The 12,399-nt window shown below is 49.1% G+C and overlaps 2 protein-coding genes across 3 annotated transcripts in view; one reads left to right on the forward strand and one right to left on the reverse strand.

Annotated features, from left to right (window-relative positions):
* The window catches only part of FGF11 (fibroblast growth factor 11), a 1,303,510-nt gene that overhangs the window by 660,470 nt on the left and 630,641 nt on the right, over positions 1 to 12,399 (reverse strand). The window lies entirely within an intron of this gene.
* Positions 1 to 12,399, forward strand: part of NLGN2 (neuroligin 2) — a 216,303-nt gene that overhangs the window by 198,424 nt on the left and 5,480 nt on the right. The window lies entirely within an intron of this gene.

Raw genomic sequence — 12,399 nt, forward strand, 5'->3', positions numbered from 1 at the left:
GGGGCATGTATGGAGCCTGTATGGAGCCTGTTTGTGGCCTGTACGGAGCCTGTATGGAGCATGTATAGAGCCTCTTTTGGGTCTGTATGGAGCATGTATAGAACCTATTTGGGGTTTGTATGGAACCTGTTTGGGGTCTGTATGGAGTCTGTATGGACCTTTATGGGGTCTGTATGGAGCATGTATAGAGCCTGTTTGGGGTCTGTATGGAGCATGTATAGAGCCTGTTTGAGGTCTGTATGGAGCCTGTTTGGGGTCTCTATGGAGCATGTATAGAGCCTGTTTGGGGTCTGTATGAAGCCTTCATGGGGTCTGTATGGAGCCTGTTTGTGGCCTGTATGGAGCCTGTGTGGAGTCTGTATGGAGCCTCTATGGGGTCTGTATGGAGCTTGTCTGGGGTCTGTATGGAGCCTGTTTGTGGTCTGTATGAAGCCTGTATAGAGCATGCATAGAGCCTCTTTTGGGTCTGTATGGAGCATGTATAGAACCTGTTTGGGGTCTGTATAGAGCCTGTTTGGGGTCTTTATGGAGCCTGTTTGGGGTCTGTATGGAGCCTTTATGGGGTCTGTATGGAGCATGTATAGAGCCTCTTTGGGGTCTGTTTTAAGCTTTCATGGGGTCTGTATGGAGCCTGTTTGTGGCCTGTGTGGAGTCTGTATGGAGCCTTTATGGGGTCTGTATGGAGCATGTATAGAGCCTCTTTTGGGTCTTTATGGAGCATGTATAGAACCTGTTTTGGGTCTGTATTCAGCATGTATAGAACCTGTTTGGGATCTGTATGGAGTCTGTATGGACCCGTTATGGGGTCTGTATGGAGCATGTATAGAGCCTGTTTGGGGTCTGTATAAAGCCTTTTTGGGGTCTGTATGGAGCATGTATAGAGCCTGTTTGGGGTCTGTATGGAGCATGTATAGAACCTGTTTGGGATCTGTATGGAGTCTGTATGGACCCGTTATGGGGTCTGTATGGAGCATGTATAGAGCCTGTTTGGGGTCTGTCTAAAGCCTTTTTGGGGTCTGTATGGAGCATGTATAGAGCCTGTTTGGGGTCTGTAGGGAGCCTTCATGGGATCTGTATGGAACCTGTTTGTGGTCTGTATGGAGTCTGTATGGAGCCTTTATGGAGTCTGTATGGAGCTTGTTTGGGTCTGTATGGAGCCTGTTTGTGGCCTGTATGGAGCATGTATGGAGCCTGTTTGGGGTCTGTATGAAGCCTGTATAGAGCCTGTATGGCAGCACACAGAGGGCCTGGTACTTACCATTATGGCTGTAAACCCCCCATACCTATGTGACTTGAACTAATCTCATTGATATCAGCGGGATCGTCTGACAGTGTCATGTGTAGACGCGGCTCCTGACTCTCCGCTGATGGATCATGTCGGGGAGACAAGGAACCAGCCTGGTAGATTGCAATGACCGGTCCTTTTACTCTCCCCAATGGAGTGTGAAGGAGAGGAGGGCACTTTAGTTTGTTCCCGTTTTTCTTCCAGGATTCATAGCCTTTTATTTCCGTCCCTGTCGCTATTTGTGGCTTCTTTTTTGTGGGACGAGTTATAGTTTTGAATGACACTTTTCTCTTTGCCATAAAATGGACTGAAAAATGGGGAAAAAAAGTTGGATGAAATGGTGAAAAAAGAAAGCACATCCGCCAGTGTTTGAGGTTTCATTTTTACTGCTTTCATTGTTTGATGAAAATGACCTAAATACATGATTTTCCAGCATTACAATTCCAAACTTGCATAGATTATTATTTATTTTTTATTGTTATTTAGTCCCTTAGGGGACTTGTACTATACACAGCAATAGAGCAGTATCAGCATGTGTAGTAAAGCTGCCGCTCACATGATGAACGAGCAAAACGCCCTTATACACAGGACGCAGTGCGGAGGACACTGACTGTGCACACACAGCGGCCTATTACCCATCATCCTGTGCACACAGAGCGGCCTATTACCCATCGTCCTGTGCACACAGAGCGGCCTATTACCCATCGTCCTGTGCACACAGAGCGGCCTATTATCCATCATCCTGTGCACACAGAGCGGCCTATTACCCATCGTCCTGTGCACACAGAGCGGCCTATTACCCATCGTCCTGTGCACACAGAGCGGCCTATTACCCATCATCCTGTGCACACAGAGCGGCCTATTACCCATCGTCCTGTGCACACAGAGCAGCCTATTACCCATCGTCCTGTGCACTCAGAGCGGCCTATTACCCATCGTCCTGTGCACACAGAGCAGCCTATTACCCATCGTCCTGTGCACTCAGAGCGGCCTATTACCCATCGTCCTGTGCACACAGAACGGCCTATTACCCATCGTCCTGTGCACTCAGAGCGGCCTATTACCCATCATCCTGTGCACACAGAGAGGCCTATTACCCATCGTCCTGTGCACACAGACCAGCCTATTACCCATCATCCTGTGCACACAGAGCGGCCTATTACCCATCATCCTGTGCACAAAGAGCGGCCTATTACCCATCGTCCTGTGCACACAGAGCGGTCTATTACCCATCGTCCTGTGCACACAGAGCGGCCTATTACCCATCGTCCTGTGCACACAGAGCGGCCTATTACCCATCGTCCTGTGCACACAGAGCGGCCTATTACCCATCGTCCTGTGCACACAGAGTGGCCTATTACCCATCATCCTATGCACACAGAGCGGCCTATTACCCATCCTGTGCACACAGAGCGGCCTATTACCCATCATCCTGTGCACACAGAGTGGTCTATTACCCATCGTCCTGTGCACACAAAGCGGTCTATTACCCATCATCCTGTGCACACAGAGCGGCCTATTACCCATCGTCCTGTGCATACAGAGTGGCCTATTACCCATCATCCTGTGCACACAGAGCGGCCTATTACCCATCATCCTGTGCACACAGCGGTCTATTACTCATCGTCCTGTGCACTCAGAGCGGCCTATTACCCATCATCCTGTGCACACAGAGTGGCCCATTACCCATCCTGTGCACACAGAGCGGCCTATTACCCATCATCCTGTGCACACAGAGCGGTCTATTACCCATCGTCCTGTGCACACAGAGCGGCCTATTACCCATCATCCTGTGCACACAGCGGTCTATTACCCATCGTCGTGTGCACACAGAGTGGTCTATTACCCATCGTCCTGTGCACACAGAGTGGCCTATTACCCATCGTCCTGTGCACACAGAGCGGCCTATTACCCATCGTCCTGTGCACACAGAGTGGCCCATTACCCATCCTGTGCACACAGAGCGGCCTATTACCCATCATCCTGTGCACACAGAGCGGTCTATTACCCATCGTCCTATGCACACAGAGCGGCCTATTACCCATCATCCTGTGCACACAGCGGTCTATTACCCATCGTCGTGTGCACACAGAGTGGTCTATTACCCATCGTCCTGTGCACACAGAGCAGCCTATTACCCATCGTCCTGTGCACACAGAGCGGCCTATTACCCATCGTCCTGTGCACTCAGAGCGGCCTATTACCCATCGTCCTGTGCACACAGAGTGGCCCATTACCCATCCTGTGCACACAGAGCGGCCTATTACCCATCGTCCTGTGCACACAGAGTGGTCTATTACCCATCGTCCTGTGCACACAGAGCGGCCTATTACCCATCGTCCTGTGCACACAGAGCGGTCTATTACCCATCGTCCTGTGCACACAGAGTGGTCTATTACCCATCGTCCTGTGCACACAGAGCGACCTATTACCCATCGTCCTGTGCACACAGAGTGGTCTATTACCCATCGTCCTGTGCACACAGAGCGGTCTATTACCCATCTTCCTGTGCACACAAAGCGGTCTATTACCCATCATCCTGTGCACACAGAGCGGCCTATTACCCATCGTCCTGTGCACACAAAGCGGTCTATTACCCATCATCCTGTGCACACAGAGTGGCCTATTACCCATCGTCCTGTGCACACAGAGCGGCCTATTACCCATCGTCCTGTGCACACAGAGTGGTCTATTACCCATCGTCCTGTGCACACAGAGCGGCCTATTACCCATCATCCTGTGCACACAGAGCGGCCTATTATCCATCGTCCTGTGCACTCAGAGCGGCCTATTACCCATTGTAAGATTGCTCTTACTGAGTGTGTTGGGGGACACTCGCTTGGCGCGGGATTCAAGCACACGGGTTTTTTTAAACAAAGCAGTCCATGTGGTTTATTAAGCCTCATAAACCATCATGAGCAGTCCATTTGCACACACTGAACCAGGACATCACATTAAGATTCAGATCCTTAGACTGTGGCAACTAAACACGCTGGTCCTCTCTGACCAGTTGCCGTGGGTTACCACACAGTTCATGACACAAGTACCAACAGTCTGTGGAGGTACCTTATGGAAGCTCCTGCTCCACCTGCTGACTCCTTGTCAGTTCACTGGGAAAGCTGCCCACGGGATCACCAACTTGCCTGGGTGACACACATTAGTTAGTCCAGACCCACCGGAGGACAGTAGCTTCCCCAAGTTCCACTGTGCACTGCTCAGGGATCCGGTCCTCCTCCCAGGACCTCCCAACACCAGCATGTGCTTTCAGGAAGCCTCCTCCCAGGTCTTCCAACACAGGAACATACACAGGGACATGTGACCCACACCCTGATCACATTATGAACCCTCTAACCACACCCCATAGGTGAGGTATATCACATGGGCTGATCACGTGATCATGACATCACTGCAGGTCCTCATACTCCTGCAGGGAAAAAGGTACAGTGAGTGCCCTCACCCAGTGGTGAGGTATATGGGTAGCCAGACCCTCCCATCTCTCATAGCTACCCGCAACCCGGACCCAGGTGCACTAAATGACATCATCAGTGCTTACGTGCTCTAATGACAAGATACTCCGGGTTGCATCGCAGGGAGCATCCATCCCTGTGACACATACCTCCCATTAAGCACAATGCCAGACACTGTCTCACTCACTCATCCATGCATACTCAAGGCCTCAACATGCCTCTGTGCGTATACTGGAGAGACCATGCAGCGCCCCCTACCTGTTACAGGGGTCACTGCATCACACCATCGTCCTGTGCACACAAAGCGGTCTATTACCCATCATCCTGTGCACACAGAGCGGCCTATTACCCATCATCCTGTGCACACTGTTGTGAATTCCGTTCTCGGACTCCCTCCTGTGGTCATGAATGGTACTTTGGTTGGTTCTGCTCTTGGACTCCCTCTGGTGGCTTCGAGCGGAACTGCTGGTCACTGAGGTTGGCTTTATCTCGTTTATTGCTGTGCTGGCTTCCCTATTTAACTCCACTCAGATCGTTACTTCATGCCAGCTGTCAATGTATCAGTATTGGTTCAGATCTCTCTTGGACTTCTCTGAGGACCTGTCTACTCCAGCAGAAGCTAAGTCTTTGCTAGTTCATTTGCTGTTACTGCTTTCTGAATATATTTCTTAGTCCAGCTTGCTATCATGATATTCCCTTGCTAGCTGAAGTTCTGGGGGTGCAGAGTGGCACCTCCACACCGTGAGTCGGTGTGGGGAGTCTTTGCTTACTCTGCGTGGTTTTTGTAGTCTTTTGTGCTGACCGCATAGTTCCCTGTTCTATCCTCTGACTATTTAGCGAAGTCTGGCCTCCTTTGCTAAAACCTGTTTCATTCCTGTGTTTGTGACTTTCCTCTTAACTCACAGTCAATATATGTGGGGGTCTGCCTTTACCTTTGGGGAATTTCTCTGAGGCAAGGTAAGGCTTCTATTTCAATCTTTAGGTGTAGTTAGCTCTTAGGCTGTGAAGAGGCGTCTAGGGAGAGTTAGGTACGCTCCACGGCTATTTCTAGTGTGTGTGTGTCAGGAGTAGGGTTTGCGGTCAGCAGAGTTCCCACTACCCCAGAGCTAGTTCCGATTTTGAGTTTACTCATCAGGTCATTCCGGGTGCTCCTAACCACCAGGTCCATACAGCACACAGAGTGGCCCATTACCCATCCTGTGCACACAGAGTGGCCCATTACCCATCCTGTGCACACAGAGTGGCCTATTACCCATCATCCTGTGCACACAAAGCGGTCTATTACCCATCGTCCTGTGCACACAGAGCGGCCTATTACCCATCATCCTGTGCACACAGAGCGGCCTATTACCCATCATCCTGTGCACACAGAGTGGCCCATTACCCATCCTGTGCACACAGAGTGGCCTATTACCCATCATCCTGTGCACACAAAGCGGTCTATTACCCATCGTCCTGTGCAGACAGAGCGGCCTATTACCCATCGTCCTGTGCACACAGAGTGGCCTATTACCCATCGTCCTGTGCACACAGAGTGGCCTATTACCCATCGTCCTGTGCACACAGAGTGGCCCATTACCCATCCTGTGCACACAGAGCGGCCTATTACCCATCATCCTGTGCACACAGAGTGGCCCATTACCCATCCTGTGCACACAGAGTGGCCCATTACCCATCGTCCTGTGCACACAGATGTGCGGTCGGCCTCTTTGCACCCATCAGCTTGCATGTAGCTAGTCGCCAGTCGATTAATGGCCGCCATCGTCCAGTGTAAGTCCACCCTAATCTTTAAGATGCTGAGGTTCTAACGGAATTTACGAGATATACGCCAATTTGGTTTGAACCTAGGTTGGCAGAGCTCATGAGATTGCGGGGGTTCGGTCAGTGGAGGCGCATTGGCATTTGGTTCGTGTCTCAGTTGCTTGATGGAGATGTCATTAAAACATTCGAGACACTTAGGACTGAGTTTCCTTTAACCCAGAAGCAGGGGCTGACTGGCATTTTTCAGCCTGGGGGGCAATCACAAAGCAGTGGCCCTTCAGTTGCGGTGGCCCTACTTTTCCCTAATAATCTCTGGCCACTGCATAAAAGTAGCAGAGATAACAGGCTTTAAAAACAGACTGGTTCATAGATATGGGAACAGAACGGAGCTTGCTGCATAGATATGGTAGCAGAACCAAGCTTGCTCCAGAGATATGGGAGCAGAACCGAGCTTACTCCAGAGATATGGGAGCAGAACCGAGCTTACTCCAGAGATATAGGAGCAGAACCGAGCTTACTACAGAGATATGGGAGCAGAACCGAGCTTATTCCGGAGATATAGGAGCAGAACCGAGCTTACTACAGAGATATGGGTGCAAAACAGAGCTTACTACAGAAATATGGGAGCAGAACGGAGCTTACTACAGCAGTATGGGAGCAGAACCGAGCTTACTACAGAGATATGGGAGCAGAACGGAGCTTTCTACAGAGATATGGGAGCAGAGCAGAGCTTACTGCAGAGATATGGGAGCAGAGCAGAGCTTACTACAGAGATATGGGAGCAGAGTGGAGCTTACTGCAGAGATATGGGAGCAGAACTGAGCTTACTACAGAGATAATGGAGCAGAACCGAGCTTACTGCAGAGATATGGGAGCAGAACGGAGCTTTCTACAGAGATATGGGAGCAGAGCAGAGCTTACTGCAGAGATATGGGAGCAGAGCAGAGCTTACTACAGAGATATGGGAGCAGAGTGGAGCTTACTGCAGAGATATGGGAGCAGAACTGAGCTTACTACAGAGATAATGGAGCAGAACCGAGCTTACTGCAGAGATATGGGAGCAGAACGGAGCTTACTACAGAGATATGGGAGCAGAACTGAGCTTACTACAGAAATAAGGGAGCAGAACCGAGTTTAATAAGTCTACTACATGGAACCAAGCCTGCTACATAGAAACTGGAGCAGAACCGAGATTATGGCATACATACGGTACCATAATCTAGATTACTACATTGATACAGTTCTAGAACCAAGCTTACTGCTTAGATATGGTGCCATAACGGAGCTTACTTACAAACATACATACAATAATACGGCTACACAGTGCCTAGTACTATCACCACTACACAGAGAATACATAATATTATAATATCACCATTACCTCTATATGAAACTACATTCTATACAAAGACCAATGACACCACCATACACTCTTTACTATGACTGAATCACATTTAGCTGCTACTAAATAAAAAAAAAAAGGTACCTAAAAAGAGCAATATTACAACCTAACAGTAACCGTATATTGGTAGATACCAGTTCCGCAGAACAAGTGATTACAGTACAGTTATATACAGTAACTTACACACGACGTTCTTTCTGATTCAGATCGTTCACTTTTCTATCTGGCCCAGACCGACATGACAACTTCTCCAGCCAGGACTCATCTGCACAGATTACAACAAAGGCACATTTGACTTCTCACATTTCTACCGCCGTCCCCATCTATTCCCAACCTACAAAAACTCCCCACTCTGTGTGCACCTGCAGTGTGGACCACTGACCCCAATATTTAATCAATTGTGTCATTGCTAGGATTACTCCCACCCCCCAAAATTAAAATATCTCACAGAAAGTAGTAATGCCCCTACTGTGCAACGACATGTATGGGCCTTTGAAGGATATAAATATATAAATACAATTGTAAATGCATTAATTAAAAAAAAACCCACAATACTAAGTGCTATTAACATGAACTCTGTATTTACTGTCAGTGTACATGTAACACAGTGATCACTGGTGACATTATACACAGGAGCTCTGTAAAAAGTGCCAGTGTACAGGTAATACAGTGATCACCACTGCCAGTGACATTATATACAGGAGCTCTGTATACAGTGTATGGTGTCAGTGCACAGGTAATACACTGACTCACCAGTGACGTCTCTAGCTGAAGTCCTTCATCTTTGCTTTTCTCATTCATGCAGCACAGACCGCCATCGCTTCTTCCAGCCAGGACTCGCCTCTGCATAAAAAAAACACAGTTATCTAGAGCACATTCCCCACTTTTTCCCTTTCTTCTACACTACACATCTGAATACAGAGGTCCACCCACAATCAATATATAATTGGTTATTATGCAACCTCATAGATTGCAAGCTTACGAGTCCCCCATCATGTGCAGTCCCCCTTACCTCCCACTTCATGTGCAGCCTCCTTTAACCCCCAAAATTCCATCATGTGCAGCCTCCTTTAATCCCCCCAAATTCCACCATGTGCATCCTCCTTTAACCCCCAAAATTCCATCATGTGCAGCCTCCTTTAACCCCCCAAATTCCGTCATGTGCAGCCTCCTTTAACCCCCCAAATTCCAACATGTGCAGCCTCCTTGAACCCCCCAAATTCCATCATGTGCAGCCTCCTTTACCCCCCAAATTCCATCATGTGCAGCCTCCTTTAACCCCCAAATTCCATAATGTGCAGCCTCCTTTAACCCCCCCAAATTCCATCATGTGCAGCCTCCTTTATCCCCCCAAATTCCATCATGTGCAGCCTCCTTTAACTCCCCGAATTCCATCATGTGCAGCCTCCTTTAACCCCCCCAAATTCCATCATGTGAAGCCTCCTTTAACCCCCCAAATTCCGTCATGTGAAGCCTCCTTTAACCCCCCAAAATTCCGTCATGTGCAGCCTCCTTTAACCCCCCCAAGTTCCATCATGTGCTGCCTCCTTTAATCCCCCCAAACTCCATCATGTGCAGCCTCCTTTATCCCCCCAAATTCCATCATGTGCAGCCTTCTTTAACCCCCCAAATTCCGTCATGTACAGCCTCCTTTAACCCCCCAAATTCCATCATGTGCAGCCTTCTTTAACCCCCCAAATTCCGTCATGTACAGCCTCCTTTAACCCCCCAAATTCCATCATGTGCAGCCTCCTTAACCCCCCCAAATTCCATCATGTGCAGCCTCCTTTAACCCCCCAAATTCCGTCATGTACAGCCTCCTTTAACCCCCCAAATTCCATCATGTGCAGCCTCCTTAACCCCCCCAAATTCCATCATGTGCAGCCTCCTTAACCCCCCCAAATTCCATCATGTGCAGCCTCCTTTAATCCCCCCAAATTCCACCATGTGCATCCTCCTTTAACCCCCAAAATTCCATCATGTGCAGCCTCCTTTAATCCCCCCAAATTCCACCATGTGCATCCTCCTTTAACCCCCAAAATTCCATCATGTGCAGCCTCCTTTAACCCCCCAAATTCCGTCATGTGCAGCCTCCTTTAACCCCCCAAATTCCAACATGTGCAGCCTCCTTGAACCCCCCAAATTCCATCATGTGCAGCCTCCTTTACCCCCCAAATTCCATCATGTGCAGCCTCCTTTAACCCCCAAATTCCATCATGTGCAGCCTCCTTTAACCCCCCCAAATTCCATCATGTGCAGCCTCCTTTATCCCCCCAAATTCCATCATGTGCAGCCTCCTTTAACTCCCCAAATTCCATCATGTACAGCCTCCTTTAACCCCCCCAAATTCCATCATGTGCAGCCTCCTTTAACCCCCCAAATTCCGTCAGGTGCAGCCTCCTTTAACCCCCCAAATTCCATCATGTGCAGCCTCCTTTATCCCCCAAATTCCATCATGTGCAGCCTCCTTTAACCCCCCAAATTCCGTCATGTGCAGCCTCCTTTAACCCCCCAAATTCCGTCATGTACAGCCTCCTTTAACCCCCCAAATTCCATCATGTGCAGCCTCCTTTAATCCCCCCAAATTCCACCATGTGCATCCTCCTTTAACCCCCAAAATTCCATCATGTGCAGCCTCCTTTCACCCCTCCCCACTTCTTCATTTGCAGTTACCCACCATTTAATTTACAAAAAAAAAAAAAAAAAAAAGTTTTTTTATACTTACATCACCACTCGCTCCCTTGCAGCGCCTCTCTGCTAGCGTCCTGGCCGGGACATGTCGGCACGTGCGCGATGACGTCATCGCGCACGCCCGACACCTGACCCGGAACGCATAGAGAGATATCATGGAGGGAGCAGGAGCTGTGCAGCCGTCAAGCTGACAGCCGCGCACAAAGCTCCCGGACCCGGCGCGGACGTGTGCGCCGACTGTGACTGCTGCCGGCCGCTTCACAGTGCAGCGCACACGGCCGCGCACAATTTGATGCAGCTTTGCACACAATTTGCAGCTTTACAGCCACCACCAGGCGGCCGGCCCTGATCAGCTGCAGGGGGAGCGGCCCGGGGGGCATTTGCATCTTTGCAACCCGGCCCAGTCCGCCCCTGCCCAGAAGTCATACTTTCAGTACCTGCAGTTGAGACACGCCCTAAACTGTCAAAATGAGGTGTCGCGCGTGAATCTGCAGTCAGATAGCTTGTTGAATCTTATTGGGCCTCGGAGGAGTACGAGGGGGTTCGGTACCTTGATGTACAGGGGTCTGATGGAGACCTTTTTATTGAAGCATCCATTAAGGATTAAGGAGAAATGGGTGGCGGATGTGGGCCCCTTGTCGGAGTCCCAGTGGGAGTCCATACTTCAATATATCCCCAGGGCTTCCCTGAGTGAGGCTAAGAGGGTGTCACAGTTATACCTGGTGTATAGGGTGTGCAGGACCCCGGCATGGATGAGGAAGGCAGGACTGAGAGGTGACTCAGAATGTCCCAGGTGTGGTGAGGAAGGCGCTGATCTGCTACATATGATGTGGTCGTGTGCTCGCCTACAACCCTTGATCCGGGAGGTGACAGGAGTAGATGTGGTGCGTAACACGCTGACTCGCCTTCTGGGCTGTATGGATGATATTGCTACGGATGAATGTGGAAGGCTGACTATCGCAAGATTGCTGTATGCTGCGAGGAAGCTTATCGCAATGCACTGGTTGGATGAAAAACCGCCAGGGAAAAAGGAATTTATCAACAAGATAATTGTCCTTATGGAAAGAAATATATACAGTAAAAGAGGTCAGAATACAAAAATTTGAAAATGTGTGGGGTGGATGGATGGATTACCCAGGCGTGGCGTCTGCTGAGTTACTGCAAAGTAGAATGGGTGTTGTGTAGTTGATTCTGGGGGGACTCCTACATGTACAGGCGTGTTTTTGGAAAGCTTGTTATCTTTTCTCAGGAGGTGATGCCGTCAGATTGGTATTGGATAATGGGCAAGAGATTGGGGGGAGGGAGAAGGGGGTTGGTTAGGTGGTAAGGGTGTTGTTAAGTAAAATGAAAATATATTATCAGGTCATGTATCTAATGTACGGTATTTGTCTGGAAATTGTATCGGACTCTGTTAATGGCGTGTCATATGCTTTAATAAAAAATACATGATTTAAAAAAAAAAGATGCTGAGGTTCTACAATGTGTGGTCAGGCTAAAGGCCCCCAGACACTTAGATGAAGGTGGGTTGACAGACATCATCCCAATATCACATTGCTCGTCTGTTGACACAACCGTTTTTTATAATTTTCAGTAAATAAATCCACCTTTCTTGATCGTCCTCTTCATTTGCCCATCGATCGAACAATTGTCAGCTTGGCTTTGGCAGCCAATGATCGTCCATTTCAGCCGATCTTTCCTTAATGTGTACAGGGACCTTGGATTTTACAAGTCTTTGAAATAGAAATGTAGCTGCACCCTTAATGTTTTGTTCTCTGCACACCAGAATAATTTGG

Source organism: Ranitomeya variabilis, chromosome 5 (assembly GCF_051348905.1).
Source record: "Ranitomeya variabilis isolate aRanVar5 chromosome 5, aRanVar5.hap1, whole genome shotgun sequence".
Classification (NCBI taxonomy): Eukaryota; Metazoa; Chordata; class Amphibia; order Anura; family Dendrobatidae; genus Ranitomeya; species Ranitomeya variabilis.